Source organism: Orycteropus afer, unplaced genomic scaffold (genome assembly GCF_000298275.1).
Source record: "Orycteropus afer afer isolate SDZICR_OR568_19922 unplaced genomic scaffold, OryAfe1.0 scaffold00055, whole genome shotgun sequence".
Taxonomy (NCBI): domain Eukaryota; kingdom Metazoa; phylum Chordata; class Mammalia; order Tubulidentata; family Orycteropodidae; genus Orycteropus; species Orycteropus afer.
Window position 1 is genome coordinate 7,595,100 of NW_006921642.1, and position 24,995 is coordinate 7,620,094.

Below are 24,995 nucleotides of genomic sequence, written 5' to 3' on the forward strand. Positions count from 1 at the left end.
ATCCTGTTTCTGGTACATGTTATGCGCCGTTGAGTCAGACCCGACTCATAGCAACCCCTCCTTGGGTTTCCGAGGCACTATCACTACAGAAGTAGATTGCTCAACCTTCCTTAGGAGGAGTGGCTGGTGGGTTTGAACCGCCAGCCTTCTGGTTAGCAGTCAAATGCCTTAGGCACTCCACTATCAGAGCTCCTGTTTCTGGTACAGGGTAGGTAGAAATTCAAAATGAACAGCTGAAATAAAAAGAATTAAAAAGCTCATTCATCTTACATTCTTGCAAAAGTTTCTGAAAAATCAATCGTTTTAGTAAAACATAATTATTATTCAGAACAAAATATACCATGCATTTATGTAAGTCACACATTTTTAGTAGCATTAACGATTTCTAATAGAGCCAAGAGCCCAGAGGTGCATCAATACTTCTAAATGCTCAAAAGAGCTGCCACAAAGTCAGGAGCTTTAATCCTAAGAGAATCTTTCAGAATGTTTATGGAAGATATGAACAAAATTTACACACAGAAAAGTCTGCTATGGATCAATAAAATAGATAAGAAAGGACAGCTACAAATTACACAGTAAGAAAAACAAGTTACTAACATATATATAGGAAAGAAATATCAATTTCAGTAGTAATCAAAGAGCTATAAATAGAAACAAAATTACATTATTTTAATTGTTAAATAAGCAACTTTTAAAAAAATTATAATATCTAGTATGTATAAGGTTAAGTGGAATTGCCTCTCATATATTGATGATAGAAATTGCACAGCAATTCTGAAAATTAAATTCCTAAAAAAAATTTTCTTCTTTTGCCCAGAAACTGCACTTGTATAATTCTATTTTAAAGAAATAATCCAAAGTTTGGACAAAAATTTATATACAAAGAGTTTTCTACCAGAACTATTTATAATAGCTAAAAATGGAAAAAAAAATCAAAATTAGGTTCAATTTTATGCAAATTAAAATACAGCTATGATTGAAAATTATGCCTGTGATTTTATTGAAAAAAAGTTTTCAGAAATTATCAGGGGATAATGCTCACAGAACAACCCTAAGTGAAGAAAGGAAAATGTTATGTATTATTAACAGTATTATCTCAATATGGAAAAACAACATACTTCAGATTATACCATTATAATTATAAATAATACCAAATATTTGTATATACATATACAAATCCATATTTTCATATTTATGTATAAACATATAGATAATATTTTAAAGAGATCCAAATATTAACAGTATTATTTGTGACTAGTTTGTGTATTTCCATGATACTTTCTTAATTTTTCAAGTTTTTCATAATGAGCCCTATTTGTATTATTTAATCAACATTATGCTTATAAAAAAGGCTCAATGAGCGTAATTACTATAAAAAGTCATTCCCACCTAGTTTCTTGTGTTGTAGACCAAGTTCTATCAAAGATGGCCATCCAATTTTTGGATTATGCATAACCGATTTGGCCTAGTTGGCAAGGCAGAAAAAGGAGGGCAAGTGGGCTTTCTAGCAGCAGAGGTTCTCAACATCTCCTCACCCCTGATTTGCTCCACTACCCCTAACTGATAATGTACAAGGTGCTCTGGTGGCATAGTGCCTAAGGCATTTGACTGGTAACCAGAAGGTTGGCAGTTCAAACCCACTAGCCACTCCTCAGAAGGAAGACTGGGTAATCTACTTCCATAGAAATACCCCCTCAGAAGCCCAAGGAGAGGCACTATGAGTCAGAATCAACCTTGACGGCAATGAGTTTGGTTTTTGGTTTTGGTTCATAACGTATACTTTCAATAGTCAGGTGAGCCATATGACGTTCAGGAACCTGACATGGAGAATGAAAGCAACAATACTATAAAAGAAGATTTAGAAACTTTTATCCCAGCATATCAAATTGGGTGGTATAGCATGATGGTTAAACTCTGGAGTCAGGCTGGTTTTGTACCCTAGATGCACTACTTAGTAAAGGTAACCATTGTAAGACACTTAAACCACTCTGAGTCTCAGTTCCAAATCAGAGGGATGAAAATAGTACCTATTTTTTGAATAAAGTTGTTATGAGTGTCATTTTAAATGCCTTATTTCATGGAAGGATGCTATCTCCTTGATAACAAGAGATATGGTTGTTACGATTAATATTATTTTCTAAATAATGCTCTTTGAGGCGGGATTTCTCAAAATGTGACTCCCCTGACTATTTGTGGGGGGAATCACCCAAGCTTGTTACAGAGGCAAATTTCTGAACCCCACTCAAACCTGGTTGAAAAAAAAATCTTGACCATTTCTATTTAAGTACATAAAGAAACAAAAAACAAACTCAATAAATTCTGACTCACAGTGGCCCCCATTGGGTTTCCAAGGCTATAAATCTTTATGGAGGTAGATTGCCTACTTTTACTCCTGCAGAGCAAGTGGGTTTGAACCACTAACCTTCTGGTTAGCAGCCAAATAAATGCCTTACCTACTACACCACCAAAGTTCCTTGAGAAGTACATTTAACATTATAAATGGATGTCTAACAAAACTGAGGACATAAATTAAAACTAAATTTTTAAGTTATCCAAATGAGAGATGTTTTAGTTATCAGAAAAATTCCTTTATGTGGAACACCTCATTCCTTGAAGATGCCAGTTAAGGCTATACTACTGTGACGAATATCTATCTGTATATAAGGTATAATTTCACCCCTTATATCATCAAATACAAGATTGTATTTGCATCAATAATGATGTGAAAGTGTCCAGATCTTCTAAACTATGGATAGATTACCTCTATCTATAATCAAGTAAGTCTGTGTGCTTTCAAACAAAAGGGATATAGTCAGAAGGTGCACAGTCAAAATACCATGAAATGCAGTAGCTTATTTTAGATTTTTTTCTTTGCAACTCAAAACAAAACAAAACCCAGTGCCATAGAGTGGATTCTGACTGCCCAAATATTTCTAAACTGTAATCTTTACTGAAGCAGACTGCCACTGACCTTATTTAACTACCTGTCCCTCAAAATACAAGGACATTTTTTAAATTTCATTAAAATAAATAGTATAATAATAGTGATAGTATCATTGTATCCCTTATGTTCACATGTTGCATTCCCACTCACAATGCCTGAAGTTTCTCTGAACAAATCTAAGGGTTGGCTGTCTCCAACATGTCCACATGCACTAAACCTGAGTCTAGCAGTTGGCTTTCTATCCTAGCTCCCTGCCTCATTCTCAGTCAGGCTGGGTCAGCAAGGAATAATCATTAAAGCCATTCATCATACAACTCAGATATAAGGTAAGGAAATTCTGTACTGCAGAAATGTAGGCAAATTTCAATTCCGATACCACACCTGCAATTAGAGCAAATTTCTGCTCGAAATTTAAGCATTTATATTTTTTAAAAACATCCCTTGTGAAACAATTTCATTTCAGTAGCGTTACATTACAAGTTAATTTCAAATATAAGAATTTTAATATTTCTAACCCTATGTTGTTGTTCTTAACCCTGTGTAGGACAGAACTAAATGTTGCCGATCCTGTGCCATCCTCACAATCATTGCTATGTTTGAGCCCATTGTTCCAGCCACTGTGTCAATTCATCTTGTTGAAGATCTTCCTTTTTCTCATTGACGCTCTATTACTAAATATCATGCCCTTCTCCAAGGATAGGTCCCTTCTGATATGTCCAAAGTGTGTGAGATGAAGTCTCCTCACCCTCTCTCCCAAGGAGAATTTTGGCTGTACTTCTTCCAAGACAGATTTGTTTGTTCTTCTGGCACTGCACAGTATGTTCAACATTCTTTGCCAACATCATAATTGAGTGCATCAATTCTTCTTTAGTTGTCCTTATTAATTGTCCAGCTTTTGCATTCACATGAGGTGATTGAAATGGGCAATCTACTTCTGTCGAGATACTGCCTCGGAAACCCAAAGAGGGGTCGCCATGAGTCGAATCGACTCAACAGCAGTGAGTTTTTTTTGCTTGGATCAGGCACACATTAGTGCTCAAAAGGACATCTTTGCTTTGTAACACTTTAAAGAGATCTTTTGCCACAAATTTGCCAAACACAATACATCATTTGATTTACTGACTGCTGCTTCCATGGATGTTGATTGTTGATCAAAATAAAATGAAATCCTTGACAACTTCAATCTTTTCTCCATTTAACATGATTTTGCTTATTGGTCCAGTTGAGACGATTTATGTGTTTTTTTTTATGTGGAGGTGTAATCCATACTGAAGGCTGCAGCCTTTGATCTTCATCAAAACTTCAAGTTGTCTTCACTTTCAGCAAGCAAGCTTTTGTCATCTGGATATCACAGGTTGTTAATGAGTCTTTGTCACATGCTACCTTGTGAAATGGTTGAGCAGACACCAATTCTTTTTGGTACAACACCTCTGTGTATTCCTTCCATCTTTTTTTTTTTTTTTTTAATGCTTTCTATGTCATTCAGTATTTTGCCCATAGAATCTCATAGAATCTTTCAAGGTTGCAATCCTAGCCCTGATTTTTCCTTCAGTTCTTTCAGCTTGAGAAATTCCAGGTATGTTCTTCCTTTTTGGCTTTCTAACTCTACGTCTTCACACATTTCATTTAATACTTGAAATCTTTTATTCAGCTTTTTTTAATGTCATCATTTCTTCCATTTGTTTTAGCTACTGTACATTCAAAAACAAGTTTCAGAGTCTCCTTTGGCATCTCTTTTGGTCTTTTCTTTTTTTCCTTTTTCTTGACTTTTTGTTTCCTCCATATATGATGTCTTTTCTGGTCTTCAGTCATTAGTCATTAGTGATCAATATGTCAAATCTATTCTTGAGAAGGTCTCTAAATTCAGGTGGAATATACTCAAGGTCATACTTTGGCTCTTGTGGACTTTTTACAATTTTCCATCAGCTTCAATTTGAACTTGTATGTGAGCAATTGATGGTCTGTCCCAGTTGACCCCTGGCCTATTGCTGATTGATAATATTAAGCTTCTCCATCATCTCTTTCCACAGAGGTAGTGATTAGGTTCCTGTGTTTTCCATCCAGTGAGATCTACACATATATTGGCAGGTTATGTTGTTGAAAAAAGGGTATTTGCAATGAATAAGTCATTGGTCTTGCAAAATTCTATCATGATCTCTGGCACTGTTTCTAAAATCAAGATCATATTTTCCAGATACCTATCCTTTTTTGTAGGATCTCTGGTGGTGTAATGCCTAAGGTATTTGACAGCTAATCAGAAGGCTGGCAGTTCAAACCCACCAGCCACTCCTTGGAAGGAAGTTTGGGCAACCTACTTCTATAGTGATATTGCCTCAGAAACCCAAGGAGGTGTCACTATGAGTCAGATCCGACTCCACAGCAGTGGTTGCATTGTGTTTTATCCTTCTTTGTTTCCAACTTTCCCATATGAAAGTATCTTAATTGCATGCTTGATCAATTTTAGATTGCACAATTTGGTAAAAATCTTCCATTTCTTCATCTTTGGCTTTAGCTGTTGGTGCATAGATTTGAATAATAGTCATATTAACTGGTCTTCCTTGTAAGCATATGGATATTATCCTATCACTGACAGTGTTGAAAATTCAAGCTCACAGAGTTGTACTTCAGGATAGATCATGAAATATTTTTTTATGACAATGTATGTGACATCACTCCTCTTCAATCTGTCATTCCTGACACAGTAGACTGTGTGATTATTCAATTCAAAATTGCCAATAACAGTCCATTTGAGTTCACTAATTCCTAGGACATTGATCTTTTGCATTTCATTTCACTTTTGATGACTTCCAATTTTCCTAGATTCATACTTCACACATTCAATATTCCAATTATTCATGGATATTTTATCAGTTTTTCTCATTTTGAGTCCTGCCACATCAGCAAATGAATGTATTAAAAGCTTTATTCCTTCCATGTCATTAAGGTTGACTCTACTTTGAGAAGGCAGTTCTTCTCCAGTAATATTTTGAGTTCTTTCCAATCTGAAGTGTTCATCTCTCAGCACTATATCAGACAACGTCCCACTGTTATTCATAAGGTTTTCACCAGCCATTTTTTTAAGACGTAGATTGCTAGTTTCTTCTTTTGAGTCTGTCTTAGTCTGGAAGCTCCACAGAAACCTATCCACCATGGGTGAACCTGCTGGTATTTGAAATATTGACGGCATAGCTTCCAGCATCACAGCAACATGCAAGCCTCCACAGTACAACAAACTGACAAATGAGTGCTGGTCTAAACTTATATTAGCACATAAATCTAATTTATAGAATATATCCTACTTAAGTAAGTAACAATTTTGTCTAGGTTTCTGTAAAATAAATGAAGATTATGGATGACCCTGATCACTTTACTTATGCTAAAGAGACAATCATTTAATTTAAATGTATGTCATTCAGACTTATTTTTAGCTCATGATAAATCAAAATCAAACTCACCACCATCAAGTTGATTCCAATTCATAGTGACCCCTATTGGGTTTTTAAGGCTGTAAATCTTTATGGAAGCAGACTGCCTCATCTTTCTTCCACGGAGCTGCTGGTGGGTTCAAACCACCACACTTTTGGTTAGCAGCTAAATGCCTTAACCAGTACACCACAAGAACACCTTCGTTCATGCTAGAAGTCAAAATATTCATTTTAAAAGTAGAATAAAGAAAAATCTGGAATAGGAACATCTACAGAGGCAAAAAGGAGAATAGTGGCTGCTTAAGGCTGGCAGTGGATAGAGGGGTTGGGATGCTGATAATTAAAGGGTACAATGTTCCTTTTTGAAATGATAAAAATGTTCTAACATTGACTATGTTGATGGTTGCTCACTTCTGTGGATATACCAAAAAGCATGGAATTGTACACTTGAAATGGGTGAATTGTTTTTGATGCTATAAGGTGCCGTTGAGTCAGTTCTGACGCATAGTGACCCTGTGTATAACTGAAACATGTCCTTTCCTACACCATCTTCATAAGCATTGCTATGCTTGATCTGTTGTTGCAGCCACAGTGCTAATCTATCTCATTGAGGATCTTCCCCTTTTTTCCCACTGACCTTCTACTTTACCAAGCACAATATCCTTCTCTAGGGATTGTTCTTTTCTGACAGCTTGACTAAAGGCCGTCTGGTTTCTAAGGAGCAGTTTGGCTAAACCTCTTCCAAGACAGATTTGTTCATTCTTCTGGCAACAAAACAAAACACCAAATTCACTGCCATGGAGTCGGTTCCAACTCATAGTGACCCCCATTGGGTTTCTGAAGCTATAAATCTTTACAGAAGTATATTACCCAGTCTTCCTTCCATGGAACAGCTGGTGGGTTTGAACCGCTGAACTTTTGGTTAACAGTCAAGTCCCTCATCCACTACACCAAATGTTCTTCACCAACAACACAATTCAAATGTATCAATTCTTCTTCAGTCTTCCTTATTCTTTGTCCAGCTTTCATGTGTATGAAGTTATTAAAAATACCATGGCTTGAGTCAGGCACATCTCAACCTTCAAACTGACATCTTTGCTCCTTAACACTTTAAAAAGGTCTTTCACATCAAATTTACCCAGTGCAATACATCATCTGATTTTTTGACTGCTGCTGTTTCCATGGGTTGATTGTGGATCCAAGTAAAATGAAATCTTCAACAACTTCAATCTTTTCTCCATTTATCATGATGTTGTTTTTTGATCCAGTTGTGAAGATTTTTGTTTTCTTTATGTTGAGGTGTAATCTATACTAAATGCTGTACTCTTTGGCTTTCATCAGTAAGTGATTCAAGTCATCTTCACTTTCAGCAAATAAGGTTGAGTCATCTACATGTCGCAGGTTAATGAGTCTTCTTCCAATCCTGATGCCAAGTTCGTCTTTATATGAATTGCATGGTATATGAATTATATGCCAATACAACTCTTTTAAAGAAAGTAAAAGAAAGAATATTGTATCTTTTAAATTGAGGAGGATAAATGAACACATTCAGAAAATCTAGAATGATTGTGAATACTAGCCAAAATGATTCCTGTGAACTTCCAAAAATGCCTCAGGTTTCTCTTTAAAAAAAAAAAAAAATTCTTTTTACCTATGTATTCACCTTCATATTAGTGTTTGCTGTTACTGGTAATGCAGTACTGTGTAGGCAATAGCATTTACCTTTATTGACTGTACTTTTTTGTACCTCTTGTGCATAGACAGACAAGCAAAAAGGTCAGGTATCAATAGGAGAATGAGAATATACCCACAATCATACATAGGTTTGGCAGAGGTTTTCCTACATATGTATTTGTATGTGCTATAAAAATGTCCATATGCAGTATGAAGGTAGCCTAGGACAAAGTTAAAATAACTTCCTAGCCATAACTAAGCATCTTAAGAGAGTGAGTCACCGGGTTTGCGGGATGGGAACCATGATTGCAAGGGATATCAAGTTCAATTGGCACAACATAGAATGCAAAAGTATCGTTCTACGTCTTACTTCAGTGAGTAGCAACTAAGGTCTTAAAAGCTTACAAGCGACAATCTAAGATGCAACTATTGGTTTCTCCTCATCCATAGCAAAGAAGAGTAAAAAAAAAAAAAAACAAAGCAAAACAAAACCTTACTGCTGTCAAGTCTGTTCTGACCCATAGCAATCCCTCCTTGGGTTTCTGAGGCGACATCTCTACAGAAGTAGATTGCCCAGTCATCCTTCTGAGGAGTGGCTGGTGCGTTTGAAGCACCAGCCTTCTGGTTAGCAGTCAAGTGCCTTAGGTACTACACTACCAGAGCTAAGAAAATAAAAAAGACATGTGGAAACAGTTAGTCCAAAGAACTAAGAGATCATGGAACTTCAGCCCATGTGACCCTGAGACCAGAAGAACTAGATGGTGTCTGGCTACCAATGCAAACATTAGGAAAGAGATCAAAATTAGAGATTATGGATAAAGTGGGAGAAAAAATGTGGAACAAAATTTAAAAACACAAAAAAGACTTGGTTTACTGGTGAAACAGAGATTTGTGAAACCCCCAATATTATGGCCCTGGGTCACGCTTCAGGACTGCAAATTGAACTCACTCCTGTGGCTTAAATCTCAGCCAAACAATAGGCAGGCCTACTAGCTGAACAGCTACACCATCCTTAGAAAAATTAACCATGAGAGATCAGAAGGGCAGCATTTGCACAGACAGAAAGTTAAGAGAGACAGGAGGCATAGTCAAGGAAAGGGTAACCACAAAGAGGAAGTGGAAGGAGAGCTATTGCACTGTGGGGAATGTAACCAGTGTCACAAAACAAAATGTGTATGAATGTTGAATATAAAATCAACCTGCTTGTAAAATTTCACCCAAATAACAATAAAAAGTTTTGTTTTGTTTTTTTTAAAGCATACATTCTATTATCATAGACAGCCATTTGATAACCACCAAATTTACTGAAAATACAAAAAAAAAAAAAAACCAAACTCACTGCCCTCAAGTTGGATCTGACTCACAGCGACCCCTCTTTCAGTTTCCAAGGCTGTATTACTACGGAAGTAGATTACCCAACCTTCCTTCCGAGGAGTGGCTGGTGGGTTTGAACCTCCAGCCTTCTGGTTAGCAGTCAAGTGCCTTAAGCAATACGCCACCAGAACTCTTTTACTGAAAATAGCAGACTTTAATATATCAGTGGCAAAGATGATTTAGACACTTTTGGTATAAGCCATTATGTGCCTGAACAAAACACTCAACTTCAAATAATTAAAGCCATCATAACGATGAAAATAATACTACTGTTCTCCAGTCTACATTACAATCTCTTAAAAACTCATCTCCATCTCTGTCAGAGTCATGTATTAGGGAACTAAATTAAGTGTGGCATTGCAGTGAAGTTGGTAAAGTTTGGAAAAAAACTTGAGTCAACAGCAGCTGAGTCCCTCTGTATTGGATCAACAAAGGGGACCACAGAGGTTTAACATGGAATCATGAACGCCCCAAAGGACAGCGACCCCAGTGGTTGTTGTCATTTGTTCTGGGTTTGTTTTTAGGAGTTGTATACATCTATAAAACAGTACCATTCTTTAATTTTAACGTTTCAGAAGCTAAATAAATAAATAAATGCATTCTAAAAAATCTTGCAATCTCTCTCTCTCTCTTTCTCTTTTTTCATATTGGCAGATTTTTATATAAGATGGTGCAACAATTAAGCGTTCAATGTTAACCAAAATGTTGATGGTTCATGTCCATCCAGCTGCTCCACAGGAGAATGACCTGATAATCTTCTTCCATAAAGATTATAGCCTAAAAACTCTACCAGGCACTTCTACTCTATCCCATGAATTTGGTACTGGTCGAAAATCAATTTGACTGCATTTAACAAGAATCCATTTCAAATAAACTATATTTGTTTCCGCTGACTGTTTTCACCCCAATTGTGATGAAAACAAATAATATTCTAATCAAACCAAACTTTTTAAAGTAAAAAGATTTATTTCTAGCCAATAATATTGTTTATAATCAATTGCTCTCCCCCCCCCCAAAAAAAATATATATTTTAAAGGAAGGAGTTCCTAGCATAGTAAATAGAATCAATGCTTTCAATGTGGGAAAGACAAATAATTTAAGCCTCCTACCCTCCGGCTGTTAAAGTTCTGTAGCTAGTGACCAGGGAAGAAATGTGTTCTTCTTCTTTGCTCCCACAGGAAGCCAATAAGCTGAACTCCAACCACCCTTCTTCAAGGTGGTTACACAAATCAATGCCCCTTCCAAAATTTGCTTCTACTTAGCCCTGATTGAATATCTTTCGCACACTTTTGCATACTTCTGCAGACTTCCATTTTTGAAGAGGAAGATGCAATTCAGACTCCTGAATTAGATTCTCCCAGAGCCTTAGTAATCTCTGTAGGTAAAAGAGCCTAAATAAAGGGCATTTCTCCGCTAGTCTATTATTTCTGCATTTTTCTATCTTTTAACACTGGAAATACAGGTGCTCCTTGCTATCTGAACTCTATTAGAATTCTCTCTCTTCAAACTCAAAAACCAAGTAGATTTGGAAATGTTTCCAGAAAATCCTTTGTTATACCAATTCTTACTGTTTATGGTCTAAAACTCAAATATTAGACATTATTCCATGATTTTACTAGTTGGCGAGAGGCCTGGATTCTAGTTAATTCTCACTTGCTTTCATCATCTGGGGAATGCAGAGCAAGTTATTTAACTACACTGGGTCTCAGCTGCTTCATTTAATCAAATTCAACAAACATATATTGGATGTCCACTATTAACCAAGCACCTAGCCAGGTCGAGACAGGGCTTACACCAGTTATCCTCAATACATGAGCCATCCATTCCAAGTGCTCAATAGTGTGGCTATTGTGACTGAAGAATTCAATTTTAAATTTTTATTAATTCAAATTAAAAACTGATACTTCCTTCAGTTATTGCACAATGTTTAATATGCTTGGATCAGTTTGAGCAGTAAAATCTATTTTTAGCTATTGATTTTATGAAATCTTAATACAAATCAAGAATTTACAATGAGAACTAAGTATACAGATTGAAATGTGCTATAAGAATACAGATTTTGAAGACTAGTATAAAGAAAGAGAATGTAAAATATCCTATTAGTAATTCCGAGATTGACCATATATTACAATGGCAATATTTTATGGATATTGGCTTATACAAAACATACTGTTTAATCATTCACTGGTTTCACTTTACTTTTTTTTTAATGTGGCTACTATAGCTCATACATAGCTCACATTATTTTTCTATCAGACAGTACTGCTTCTAGAACCTCAAAACAAATTATTCCATGTAACATTCCTATCTCATCTCTTGCTAACTCTCCATGTATCATGTACTTGTTTAGGTTTTTTCTGGTAGAAAACCCCACCCTCCTTCTTAACAATTTGTCCTACTTACTACTTTGTCTTCCAAAAACTATCCCTCTGGTTAGCACATAGCTTGTTGCCATATATTTACTTGCTCTTCTGCTTCCTCCAATACATTAAATTTCCATGAGGAGGGAAACTAAATTTCATTTGCTATTCTACTTGCAGTGCCTGGCATGGCACTATGCTAGACAGAGTAGGTGCTCTCAGTAGGTACTACATAAAACAATGAATATAAATGTTCTAAGAAGTGTCTATATTCAGAATATGAACATACTAACAAGTTGTTATATGTCTATAAATTGATCTTAAAGTACAAATGCTTTTAAGTTATTTTAGTGAAATTTTTCCAGTTTTATAAGAACTCCAGGAGTTATTTCAGCAAAACTATAAATGGCAGTAAATATAGTTTTGTTCTTGTTATCTTTGCCCCGATATTTGAACTTAAATTGGTATATTTACAGGAACTTGCAAACCATTTTTCCACAATTCAAAAAAAAAAAGAAAAGAAACAAACTAATATTTTCCCTTGTAACTATTCCTCAAGATATAAATAGATAACACTCTTCCAACTGCTCAATAAAATCATAAATTAGTAAAACAACTTGAAAACAGATGCAACAGTTTAATCATTTATTTTTCCTTATTATAAGCATTAACTTGTGCAATATGGTCAGAAAATGACTTCTCTGGCATCTCTGACTGTCATTTATGGCTGACACAATAAATAGCATGAGAATTGCTATTTATATTTTAATTAGATTAAATTCCCACTCAAAACGTTATATGTGTTTGCATATTATTGCTAAAATATTAAAATAATTGATCTGTATTTCTTGAAAATTTCTTTTACAATCTTAGTGCCCACTGCTTAATAGATTTTATTTATATTTTAATTTTATTTATTACTATTACAGCAATATCATCATTTAACATAAAATGAGCTTATTCTCCCATATGTATGTACATGTATTCTTACCAAGAATGCTCTAGACTCTGATGGAAGAGTACCTGAAAAAAAATTAGAATTCACAGCTATGTCAAGAAAACTATGGTATCTACCATATAATGCACTGATGCTTCTGCCCAAGAAGTTAATAATTTATTAGGTACCAAATACATGAGTCCCAGCTCTGGAAGTGAAAGCCAAAATCTGCATGACTTCAAAGGACATCTATTTTTTGTCCCTAATTCATTGCTAAAGAGACTCTGCCTAGGAGCACATCACTCAGATTCTCAATATTCAGGAATGTATAATGCAAAAGGTCTATCACATTTTGTAGCTGCTTCACATTGAAGAGAGAGAGAGAAAAAAAAAACCTCAACTAATACATGGAGAGACTTGGTAGAAACAAGACAATATACATCATATGAATACACTAGAGAGCACAATAGCAAATTTGAGCTGGCAGAAAAAGAAATAGTGACCTTGAAGAAAGGTCAAATGAAATTGCCCAGTATAAAATATAAAAAGAAAAAATAAGAAGAAAAATAAACCAACCTCAGACACCTATGCTATACCACCAAGCATACCAACATATGCATAATGGGAGTTTCAGAAGGAAAAGAGAGAAAAACAGAGTCAGAAAAAAATATATGAGGAAATAACGGCTGGAAACAACCCATTTATGGAAAAACATTTATTTACACACCTCCAAAGCTCAAAAAACTCCAAGTAGAATGAACTTATAAGGATTCACAGATTTATGTATTGTTTCAATAATCAAACTATTGAACGTCAAAGACAGAAAGGAAATCTTGGAAGCAGCAAAAAAGAAGTGACTCATCACATATAAGGGATCTTCAATAAAATAACAGCTGGTTTCTTATCAGAAACCATGGAAGTCAGAAGGCAGTGTTGTTGCTGTTGTTATGTGCCACGAGTCAGACCGACTCACAGCGACCCCTCCTTGGGTTCCTGAGGCAGTATCACTACGGAAGTAGATTGCCCCATCTTCCTTCCAAGGAGTGGCTGGTGGGCTTGAACTGGCAGCCTTCTGGTTAGCAGTCAATATTCGAAGAAAAAAATCTGTCAACCAAAAATTGTATATCCAGCAAATCTATCTTTTAAGAATGGAGAAACTAAGACATTCCTAGATAAACAAACTGAGAAAAAAAATTATATTAACTCTGCCCTATAAGAAATATTTAAAGGAGTCCTTCAAGCTAAAATGAAAGACTCTAGGCTATAATTCAAAATCAAATGGAGAATAAAAAGCACCAGTACAGGTTACACATGATCAAACATAGAAGTTAGTAGAATTGTATTTTTTGTTTGTAACTATTTTCTCCTTTTGTTGTTTGTTATGTGCCCTCGAGTCAGACCCGACTCACAGTGACCCCTCCTTGGGTTCCCGAGGCAGTATTACTAGGGAAGTAGATTGCCCCATCTTCCTTCTGAGGAGTGGCTGGTGGGTGTGAACCGCCAGCATTCCGGTTAGCAGTCAAGTGTCTTAGGAACTACGCTACCAGAGCTCCTTATTTTCTCCTATCTAATTCAAAGTAGAACTGCCTAAAGTTATAAAGTCGTTTTGATGGGTTTGTAATACATAAAGTTGTAATTGGTATGACAATAATAGCACAAAGAAAGGGAGAGAGAACAGAGGTATATAGAAGCAAAGTTTTTGTATATTATTGAAATTAATTTGGTATTAATCTGAACTATATTGTCATAAATAAAGATATTTATTATAAGAAATAATTTAAAGCTATAGTAAAAAAATGACAAGGTAATTAAAATGTACACTAAAATTATGTATTTAACACAAAAGAAGAGAGTAAAGAAAGAATTGAAAAAAAAAAAGGCATCAGACATAGAAAACAAATAGCAAAGATGAGGACACAAATTCTACCTTATTAGTAATTAACTAAATGTAAAGGAAGTAAATAATCCAATCAAATGGCAAAGGTGTATTGAAAAAGAAAATGTGATCAAACTATATACTGTCTCCAAGAGGCATAATTTAGATTAAAAGACATAAATTGGTCAAAAGTAAAGAATGGGAAAAGATATACCATGCAAACAGTAACCAAAAAACAGGTAGCATGGCTATCAGACAAGATAGCCTTTAAGATGAAAATTGTTAACAGAGATTTAAAAAAAAAAAAAAAATGCATATTTATGGTGATGAAAGGAGCAATCTACCAAAAAGAAGTAACAATTATAAACAAATAAACATCTAACAGCAGAGTTCCTAAATACATGAAGCAAAAACTAACAGAATTGAAAGGACAAATAAACAATTCAATAATAGTATACCTCCATACCCCACTCTCAATAATGGATATAAGAACTAGACATGAGATCGACAAGGAAATAGAACACTTGAACAACCATACAAACTAGACCCAACAGATATCTATAGAATAAACTAATAATAGAATACTAATAAAACCCATTGCCATCAAGTCCATTCCAACTCATAACGATCCTTTAGGACAGAGTAAAACTGCTTCACGTTTTCTAAGACTATAAATCTTGATCCAAGCAGACTGCCTCATCTTTCTCCTGCGAAAAAACTGATGGGTTCAAACCACCAATCTTTAGATTAGCAACCAAATACTTTAAGTCCTATGCCACCAGAACTCCTTAAAATACCAAGAATAACTTTTTTTTTTTTTTTTCAAATGTACATGAAACATTCTTCAGTATGGACTATATGTTAGGCCATAAAACAACTCATAATAAATTAAAAGCATTGAAATTATACAAGCATGTTTTCCAATTATATTGGAATGAAGTTAAAAATCAATAGCATAGGTAAATTTGGTGAATTCACAAGTATGTGGAAATTAAACTAACCACACCAAAATAGCCAACTGGCCAAAGAGGAAATGCCAAAGTAGATTATGAATATCTTGAGATAAATGCCAATGAAAACACAACATATCAAAATTTATGAGATGCAGCTAATGTCATTCTTAGAGGGAAATTTATAGCTGTAAATATCTACATTTAAAAAGATAAACAACTTCAAGTAAATACCTTAACCTTGCACCTTAAGAAACTAGAAAAAGAGTGAATACATAAATAATTAATAATGATTAGAGTGGAATTAAATAAAATAAAGAATAGAAAAAAAAAAGAAAAGAAATAAAACCAAAACTCGGTTCTTGAAAAGATCAACAAAATCAACAAATTTTAGCTAAACTCACAGACAAGCAAAAGGGACAAGATTCAAATAATTAAAATGAAGAATAAAAACAGAGAATTATTACTAACCTTATAGAAATTAAAGGGATTATAAGAAATGCCATGGGGAATTATATGCAAACAAATTACATAACCTTGATGAAATTGACAAATTCCCAGAAAGACATAGACTATTGAAACTGACTACAAAAAGAAAGAGAAAATCTGAGTAGACCATTACTAGCCAAGGGATTGAAATAATAATAATAAAAACTTGGCACAAAAAAAGCCCAGATGACTTTATCTGTTAATTCTAATTAACTGATAAAATTTAATTAATTAATTAAAAATTAACACCACTTCATAAAGTCTTCAAAAAGATAGAAGAGGAGGGAAGACTTTCCAACTCATTCTCTAAGGCCAATATTACCTTGACAATAAAACTGAGAAAGACATCACAAGAAATCTATAGAGCAATATTCATTGAAAATGTAGATGCAAAAACCCTTAATAGCTTACTAGAAAACAGAATCCAACAACATATCAAAGGGATTATATAGTAAGACCATGTGGAATTTATTCCATAAATGCAAAATTAATTAAATATATATAAATCATCAGTGTAATACATCTAAGTGGCAACTATTGATCTCCCCTTGTCCAGAGCAAAGAGAAGTGAAGAAAATCAAAGATGCATGGAAACAGTTAGTCCAAACAACCAATGGAACATGAGAACTTCAGCCTATATGACTCTGAGACCAGCAGAACTAGATGGTGCCCAGCTACCAATGTCTACCATTAGGAAAGGGATCAAAATTAGAGATTCTAATTTCATGGGAGTGGGAGAAAACTGTGGAACAAAACTCAACATCATAAAAAATATCAGGCTTACTGGTCTGATACAGACTGGTGAAACTCCCAATGGTGTGCCCTCGAGTTATCCTTTGGGCCTGGGAATTGAACTCATTCCAGTGGCTTAACTCTCAGCCAAACAACAGGCAGGCCTACAAGCTGAACACCCACACCACAGAGATGTATTCCTTAGAACAATCTACCATAGGAGATCAGAAGGGCAGAATTTGTGCAGGGAGAAATGTAGGGAGGCAGGAGTGCATAGGCAAGAAGGACACAGGGAAAGGGTAACCACAAGGTGGAAGCAGAAGAGCTGTTATACTGTAGGGAATGCAACCAGTGTCACAAAACAAAATGGGTATGAACAAAATGTATATGAATGTGAAACCAATTGTTATTGTTATGTACCGTTGAGTTGGACCCAACTCCTAGTGACCCCTCCTTGGATTTCCAAGGCAGTATCACTATGGAAGTAGATTGCCCCATATTCCTTCCGAGGAGTGGCTGGTGGGTTTGAACCACCAGCCTTCTGGTTAGCAGTCAAGTGCCTTAGGCACTATGCTACCAGAGCTCCCATTAGGCTTTGTAAAATTTCACCCAAATCACGATAAAAAGTTAAAGAAAAAAGAAATGACAACATCCCTTGTCATTGTGTTGTTGTTGTTGTTATGTGCTGTTGAGTCCAACCCAACTCATAGCAACCCTAGTCATTAAGGGAATGCAAATGAAAACCACGAGATATCATTTACCCTCAATTTAAGATGTTTCAAGCAAATGTGTAAAGATAGTTTCATAGTTCTTCAAGAATTTAAAGATAGAGTTGTCATATTCTCTTGGGTGTACACCATTCCTAGGTATACACCCAAGAGAATTAAAAATATATCTATAAAGACAGTAGTCAAAAAGTTCAAATAATTGAAAATCAACAAATGAAAGGACAAACAAAATGTGATATATCCATTCAGTGGAATATTATTCAACAATAAAAAGAAATGAAATACTGACACATGTTACATGCAACATAGATGAACATTGAAAATACCGTGTTAATTGAAAGAAGCTAGACATAAATGACCACATATTGGATGATTCCATGTGTATGAAATATCCTGAATAGACAAATACTCATTAAGTAGATAAGTGGTTGTCAGGGACTCAGGAGGAATGGGAATTAGGAATGAATGCTAAAGTTTCTGTTTTCTTTATGGTGTGAAGAAAATGTTTTGCAATCAAATAGTGTTAATGATTGCACAACTTTGAGAATTTTCTCCTGGAACAACAACAAAAATTAATACATCAAAGTAAATATAAAATATAGCAGTAAGAAATAAAACTATAGTTTTTGAAATGAATCTTGCAGGATGGGTATAATTTTGACAGAGAAGATCATACGATCAACAAAGACCTGGAGCTTCAGGTAATTTGGAAATTGGGATGGTCTAGTGAGGCTATATTTTAGAGCAATTTGGAAAGATGAGGCTGGAGAACTAAAATGGAATAAGATATCAGAGGCCCCTGAATGCTCAGATCAAAGTTTCTATCAGAATATAAGTGATGGTAGCCAGTGATGAGTACTTTAAGAACATCATTGCAGGTCAATTTGGACCCCCACTTCCAGGAATTCTTATCAATTGTAGAACTGCAAAAATCTTATAGCCATAAGGGACTATGATTTTGTGTAGTTCTGTGATTAGAAGAAGAATTCATTTTTAAAAAAGAAATATTAGATGAAACTCTAAAATGTCAAATAGATCAAAGGAAAGTGGCTGTGTAAGCAAGACACCTAGAACCCTGTCCTCGAAACCACACTTTGAACATCCACTGAGGAAAGTGACTATGGCCTGAGCCCTTCATTTTACCCATAAAGACACCAAAAGCCAGAAAGATTAAGTTACCATCAGAAAAATGTACAACTAACTATTGGCACAATGTGTCCCAGGCTTAGAAGGAAATCGTAAAACAGAGATTAAAAAAAAAAAAAAAGTGTGTGGAACATATTCAGGAAAATAATAGTTCAGGGTGGTGAGAGTCAAGACAATTGGATTTCTTTGATGAGTTATTAAGCCTGGAATGGGTTTAAATTAACCTATGATGTAATATCCTGATGCATGGGACCACATCTTAAACACGTTTGTATCTTCCACAGTGCTCTGTTTATGATAAACATTATTGATTCGATGAATAAATGAACATTTTCCTTAGATTTTTTCAAAGGGAAACTCTGGTATTGTGCACTGTTGTTGTTGTTAGTTGTTGTTGAATTGGCCCCAACTCATGGTGATCCAAGTACAACAGAACAATACGTTGCTTGGGCCTGGATCTGACCATTGTGATCCAGAGTTGTCACTGGCTGATTTTCAGAAGCAGATTGCTAGACCTTTCTTCTTAGTTTGTCTTAACCTGGAAATTCTGCTGAACCCTCTTCAGCATCATAACAAAAACAAGGCTCCACTGATGGGTCGGTGGTGGGTGCATATGAAGTGCATTGTCCGGGTCTCCCAGTTCAAAAGCAAGAATTCTACCACTGAACCACCAATGCTTCCCCAGTGTACACTGGTGTACTATAAGATATAGATGTCCAGCAGCTTGGGGTACATATGTCCCTCAGAAGGAAATCAGATCTCTCTTCTCCCACTCTGACTGTGCACCAGAGTACATAGGAAAACCTTGGGGAGAACTCATCTACCCTGCAAGCTCAGGAAGGAGGGAGGCAAGCTTTCCCTGCATGCAGAACAGAAAACAGAAGTCACAGTAAGCTTTCATTTCTTAGTGACGTGATAACAACATACAAAATCCACATTTTAGTTCTCAATTATCATTTTTCTTTTTTTATCAAAAACAGAGGCAAATATGCATCATTCACGTCTATAAATATAACAGTGTTATCTCCAAGGGACCCCCACCAGATCTGTCTGACCGTCACTCACAGCTCCAATTTTACAGCAAACTTAGGACATGAGTGTTACTGAACTTAGTCACAGTCTTAGCTGAATGGTAGGGGGTGGGGAGGAAGAGTATATGAACTGATCTGAGAAACAAAGAATGGTGAGAAAGAGACTTAAAACCTGGAAGTGAGAGAGACTCTTTGTGAAGACGTTTCCCAGTTTTGAATGCCCAATGAAGACCTACACAATAGGGAAAATTCAAGTGGCCAAGGAGGAGGAAATCTATTTATTTGTACTGTATTGTTTCTTGCATTAGATCATGATTCAAAGGAAATGCTCTTGCTACCATTCAAATTGTAATCATTATAGATGCAAGTTATGCTTCAAGGAGCTGACTGTGAATGCTAACAACAATGATTATATGCTATATTTTAATACATAATAATGGCATTAATCAATGAAACCACTGTCATACCTCAACAATGGGAAACAACCACCAGGCTTCAATTAGGGGACATTTCACAGGATCACAGGGCTAATCCTTATTTAATAAACCCAAGGAAAAAAGTCCTAGCAAATATCTTCTGTCATGGTAGGGAGAATTTTCAGGCTCTTTCTTTGTTCAGCATCAAAGCTATTAAAGGGCTTATATAAACAGTGAGTTCTTTCAGGTATAGTCTTCTATTATTAAAGTTTATCTGAAGAAACTTATTCTTTGGGGGGGGGGGCATGCCAAAGTATCTTTCCTAAGGATGCAACACATGGAAACATGTAAAACAATTGCTTGGTTAGGAGGGAAAACACCCCTGACACAGCCATGATGCACTTTGTTCTCATTATCATAAAACGCAATCATTGTCCGTAAAGTTTGATAGAAGACATGGAAAGAATGCTTCTGTCACTAGGGAAAAATTACTCATCTTCTACTTACCAAGTGGCTGTCAGTTTTGGCACAGGGCAAACATCTAGAGGATGCTGCTGGCTGATCAAAGGGCAGCTGGTGAGGACCAGCTTCTCCTCCAGCAAGATGGGTCAGAGGTGTCCCTCGGAAGGAAACTGGGTTGCTCCAGTTCTCCTAATGTGCCTTGGATCAACACCACTCTCTGCTCCTCCACATTTGACCTCTGCTTTCCTCAGTTGCTTTGTTTTCAGTAGTTCTTTTTTTTCTTCCACATTGTAACAGCTGCAGAGAATTCTTATATAGATTCTTTATCCTACTTGACATGTCCCTCTTGCCTCCCTCTGCCAAAAAAAAGGGTATCCCCTTCTTTTCAGAGGGTAGGATTAAACAATATAAATTATTCCTTCAGAATTGAGGGCTAAACTTGCCCTCTCCATAGTACTCTCAGCAAGGGATCAGGGTGAATCAAAACATGCTTCACATTTTCAAAGAAAATGCCTACTCAAATAAGATTTTTGATGACTTTAATTTTCCTCTTTGAGCCTCCAGTGGAATCATAATTTCCTTTATGTGGAGTAAAGGACATTGGCTCCGTTTTCCAAAATACTACAAAGCTGCTGAGTGAAAGGCAGAGGACAGTTTGGCAATCAGATGCTTATGTAAAGGATTTTGTTTTATAGTAGCCTGCTTCTAGCATTCATGACTCTGTGCCAACAAGTAAAATGGGCTCCATATATAAACCTTGTTATGATGTTATAATGAAACATCCTGGTCCATTAGTCCTCAAAGCATTAGACTATTTTGTTGTCTTTTTTCAGCTTGGTGTGTTGTGAGTCTAAATGTGGTGCACTGCTAAATCAAATTAAATTAAATTAAAAGAAACAAACAAAACTGAAGCTAATAAGCACAAGCCTTGCAGATTACCCTGTGACTTCTATATAATCTAATTATTGCATTGGCTAACTTCTTTCTTTTTCTTTTGTTCAACACAGGCAAGGGAAGAGTAAACTTTAATGAGTACAACAATAGTTTAAATGTTTTAGGAGTCAATGAATATCATCCTAAAACCATGAAGGGGAAAATTCTTCTCCATTGTTTCCATTTTAATTAAAACTGAAAGCTTTTATTCAGATAAAATTGAATGCTTTAAACAAATCAGATATCACTGTAGTATTTCCTAAAATCTGGAAAATGGCTTTTATTCTCTGCATTAGAGATGAGAAGAAATTCCTTTTACCTTCCATCTTTTACAGTCTCTGGTTCCACCAGGTACAAGGACTTAAGTTACAATTCAAGAGGGTGGCCCCTAACTTACCTATTCCAAAGACTATCCATTCAAGAGAAAAAAAAAAACAAAACCAGTTGCCATGGAATTGATTCTGACTCATGGTTGACTTTATATGTATCAAAGTAGTGTTATGCTCCATATGGTTTTCAATGGAAAGTTTTTGGAAGTAGATCACCAGGGTTTTCTTATGATGTACTTCTGGGTGGATTCAAACATTCCAGTTAGCAGCTGTGCTAGTCAAAGTTGTGTGTCAATTTGCCTGGGCCTGGCTGAGTGGCTGGGCAGCTGGTGGTAGTTATTCCTCATGATGAGACTGGCAATCACTTTCATGGTGGGATCTACCACAAGCAGCTGAGTAGCTGCTTTGGGTATGTGGTCTGCTTCCCGTATATAAGAAGCAGCTGTGGGAATGGTCTCTCGCTGATGGCATGCTCGAATTCTGCATGTAGCCATGTCATTGTTCAGAAGCTTGCCATGCTCTGCCAAATATGGGACTTTCAATGGACTTGAATTAATGGCCTGCTGTGTGCTTTGGTAACATCGGGACTGTGCCTTTTTACTTGTCAGCCTTGGGCTTGTCAGCCTCAGCAGCCAGCAGCTGAGTGAAGAAAAGCCTCCAGCTTCAGTGGGCTGGGAGCAGGAGGCAGAGCTGAAGCCCAAGGTCAAGGTGCTTTCACCCAGCCCCTAGAGCCTGGCACTTTGAACTCAGACTTAAAGCCTCCAAGTTGTAAGAATAAACTCTTGTTTGTTAAGGCCATCCCATTGGTGGTATGTTCTTGTCAGAGCGGTACCAGGGAACCAGAACAGCAGCCAAGCATGTTAACTATTTGCACCACTCAGGGACTCCCTATCCAATATAAGTGGGACTAAATGACACTGTGTTGTTTAGTTCAAAGCATTATTTTCTCTATCATTGCTTGTGACCATGTTTGAAAAAGCAAAGGAAAATGGAGCAACATTTATACAGATGGCTGAGGCCAACCTACTACCCTATATTCCCCAAGAGAGAGAGAACTGGAAAAACATATTTGGAAGCATTGAATAATTTACCTCAGTTTCCCACTTCATTTTACAAGTGCAAAAACAGTTTTCTGGGGGGAAAAAAATGGCCTTTCAGATCTTTCAGGAAAAGCTTGGCAATGCATTTAAATATTCCTTGATTTATATATTATTTCCTTCTTTGACCTTTGCTTCCCCACAGCATAGAGCAGCATAGCAGAGAGACCATTAGCTTTGGAGTCTAAAAGACCTGAGCTTGAATTTTGTCTCTGTAACTTAGTAGCTGTGAAAGCCTGGGTAAATTACTTAACCACTTCGAGCCTCAGCTGTGGATCCTAAAAAGAACCTTGGTAGCCCAATGGTTAAGTACTCAGCCACTAACTAAAAGGTTGGTAGTTTAAACCCACACAGTGGCTCTGTGGGAGAAAAAACATGGCAATCTGTTCCCATAAAGACTGTAGGAAACCCTATGACAGTTCTACTTTGTCACTCTAAGTCAGAGTCCATTCAATGGTGGATAAAAACAACAACAAAACAAACCAAGCAAAACCTCAAAAACCTTCGTGTAAGGATTAAAAGAGATAATGCCTTTAAAGAGTGTTTTACAGAGTAAGCATTCAGTAAATATTACTAACTTTTATGTTGAATTGTATTCTAAACACAACATGAGGAAATCATGGATCTACAAAAAAGATCTATGCCCTCTCATTCCTTACTCTTATACCCTAACTCCCATCAAAAGAAAAAAAAAAAAAAAAGCAAATACCACAGTGGCATTTCTGAAGTCAGGGATATTTCAGTGTGGTTATAAATTATAATAAGGTTTTATAATTCACTCAGAAACCTTTTCTCTATATTGAATGGTTTCAATAAAATCTGGATTCCTTCTTATCTGTGATACACTATGTCCTTGGGATGCATGGCAGCCACCAGTAGATTGTGACCCTGGCTGTTCCATCACTAGTTCACTCGGGCATTATTTAAAACAAATTTCCAATGCAATAAAGCTTTTCCCTTTTGTAAACGTAAATTGTATTTAATATGCCTGGGAACATGTGAGGTTGCCAAAATAAGACAGGCTTTATGACTTCAGTCCGTTCTCAGCCCTTGATTACAATTTGATTTCCTTTGGCATCAGAAGACAAACTATTTTAGTGAACAATGTTCTTCCTTTAGCAAGAGTGAGATCTAGTGACTTGGCAAAGGACCTGTTCTTTTGCCAGACAATATGTCCAACCTCTTAGCAATAGCTGAACACTGAATTTGATTTTAAAGCAACAAGGAATAAGGAAAGCAACTGAAAGTATTTAGCTCACTAAAGTTTAGAGTGTTACTTGGTTCATTATCATTTTGCCATTGCCTTCCCAAATGCATCCTTTGTATGTGGTTACATTTGGGAGTGGAAGTCAAATAGCTTTACCTTTTATCTGTCCCTAGACTGGATAGTTAAGTTAGTATATTCTAAAATATTCTATTCTACTCAAGATACTTTTTTTTTCTGCCAAATGCTATTTGAGAGTCATTTGATGTTTAAACCCATGTTTGTCGATTCATTCTCCTAAATCAGCATTTTCCCTCAAAAACCACCTTAACTTCCCCTGTGTATTACTTCAGACTGACAAGCTGTCCTTATAAAAACTTTCAGATTGTCTCAGCCACATGAAGATCTTTCCTTTGGAGTTCATCTGGGGTTTCAATGTACCTGTATAATTTGACCTGATTACTTGAGTAGTGCCATGTAATATTACTGATAACTGCATATTAGTAAATTGTCTTTCTCCTCTTCTATCAGGAAGGATTTTCTCTTTAGTGGATAAGGTTATCTCTTTGTGGAGGCCTTGGTGGTGCAAATGGTCAACTAGCTCAATTGCTAACCAAAAGGTTGGTGGTTTGAAAACATCAGAGGCTGCTCAGGAGAAAAGCCTGATGATCTAGTTCCAAAGAAAATCAGCCCTTGAAAGCCTTATGGAGCACCGTTCTATTCTGACATACATGAGGTCCCAATAAGTCAGAATCAGTAGTAGCTGGAGGAAGGGGAGGTGTGAAGACTTCAAGTATTGTATTATTCTCTTAGCAGGTGCAGAAAAAAAAAAAAAAAAAAATGGACCCAGAGACTCCAAATACTGGTATTAAGACTTTGCTGCATTTC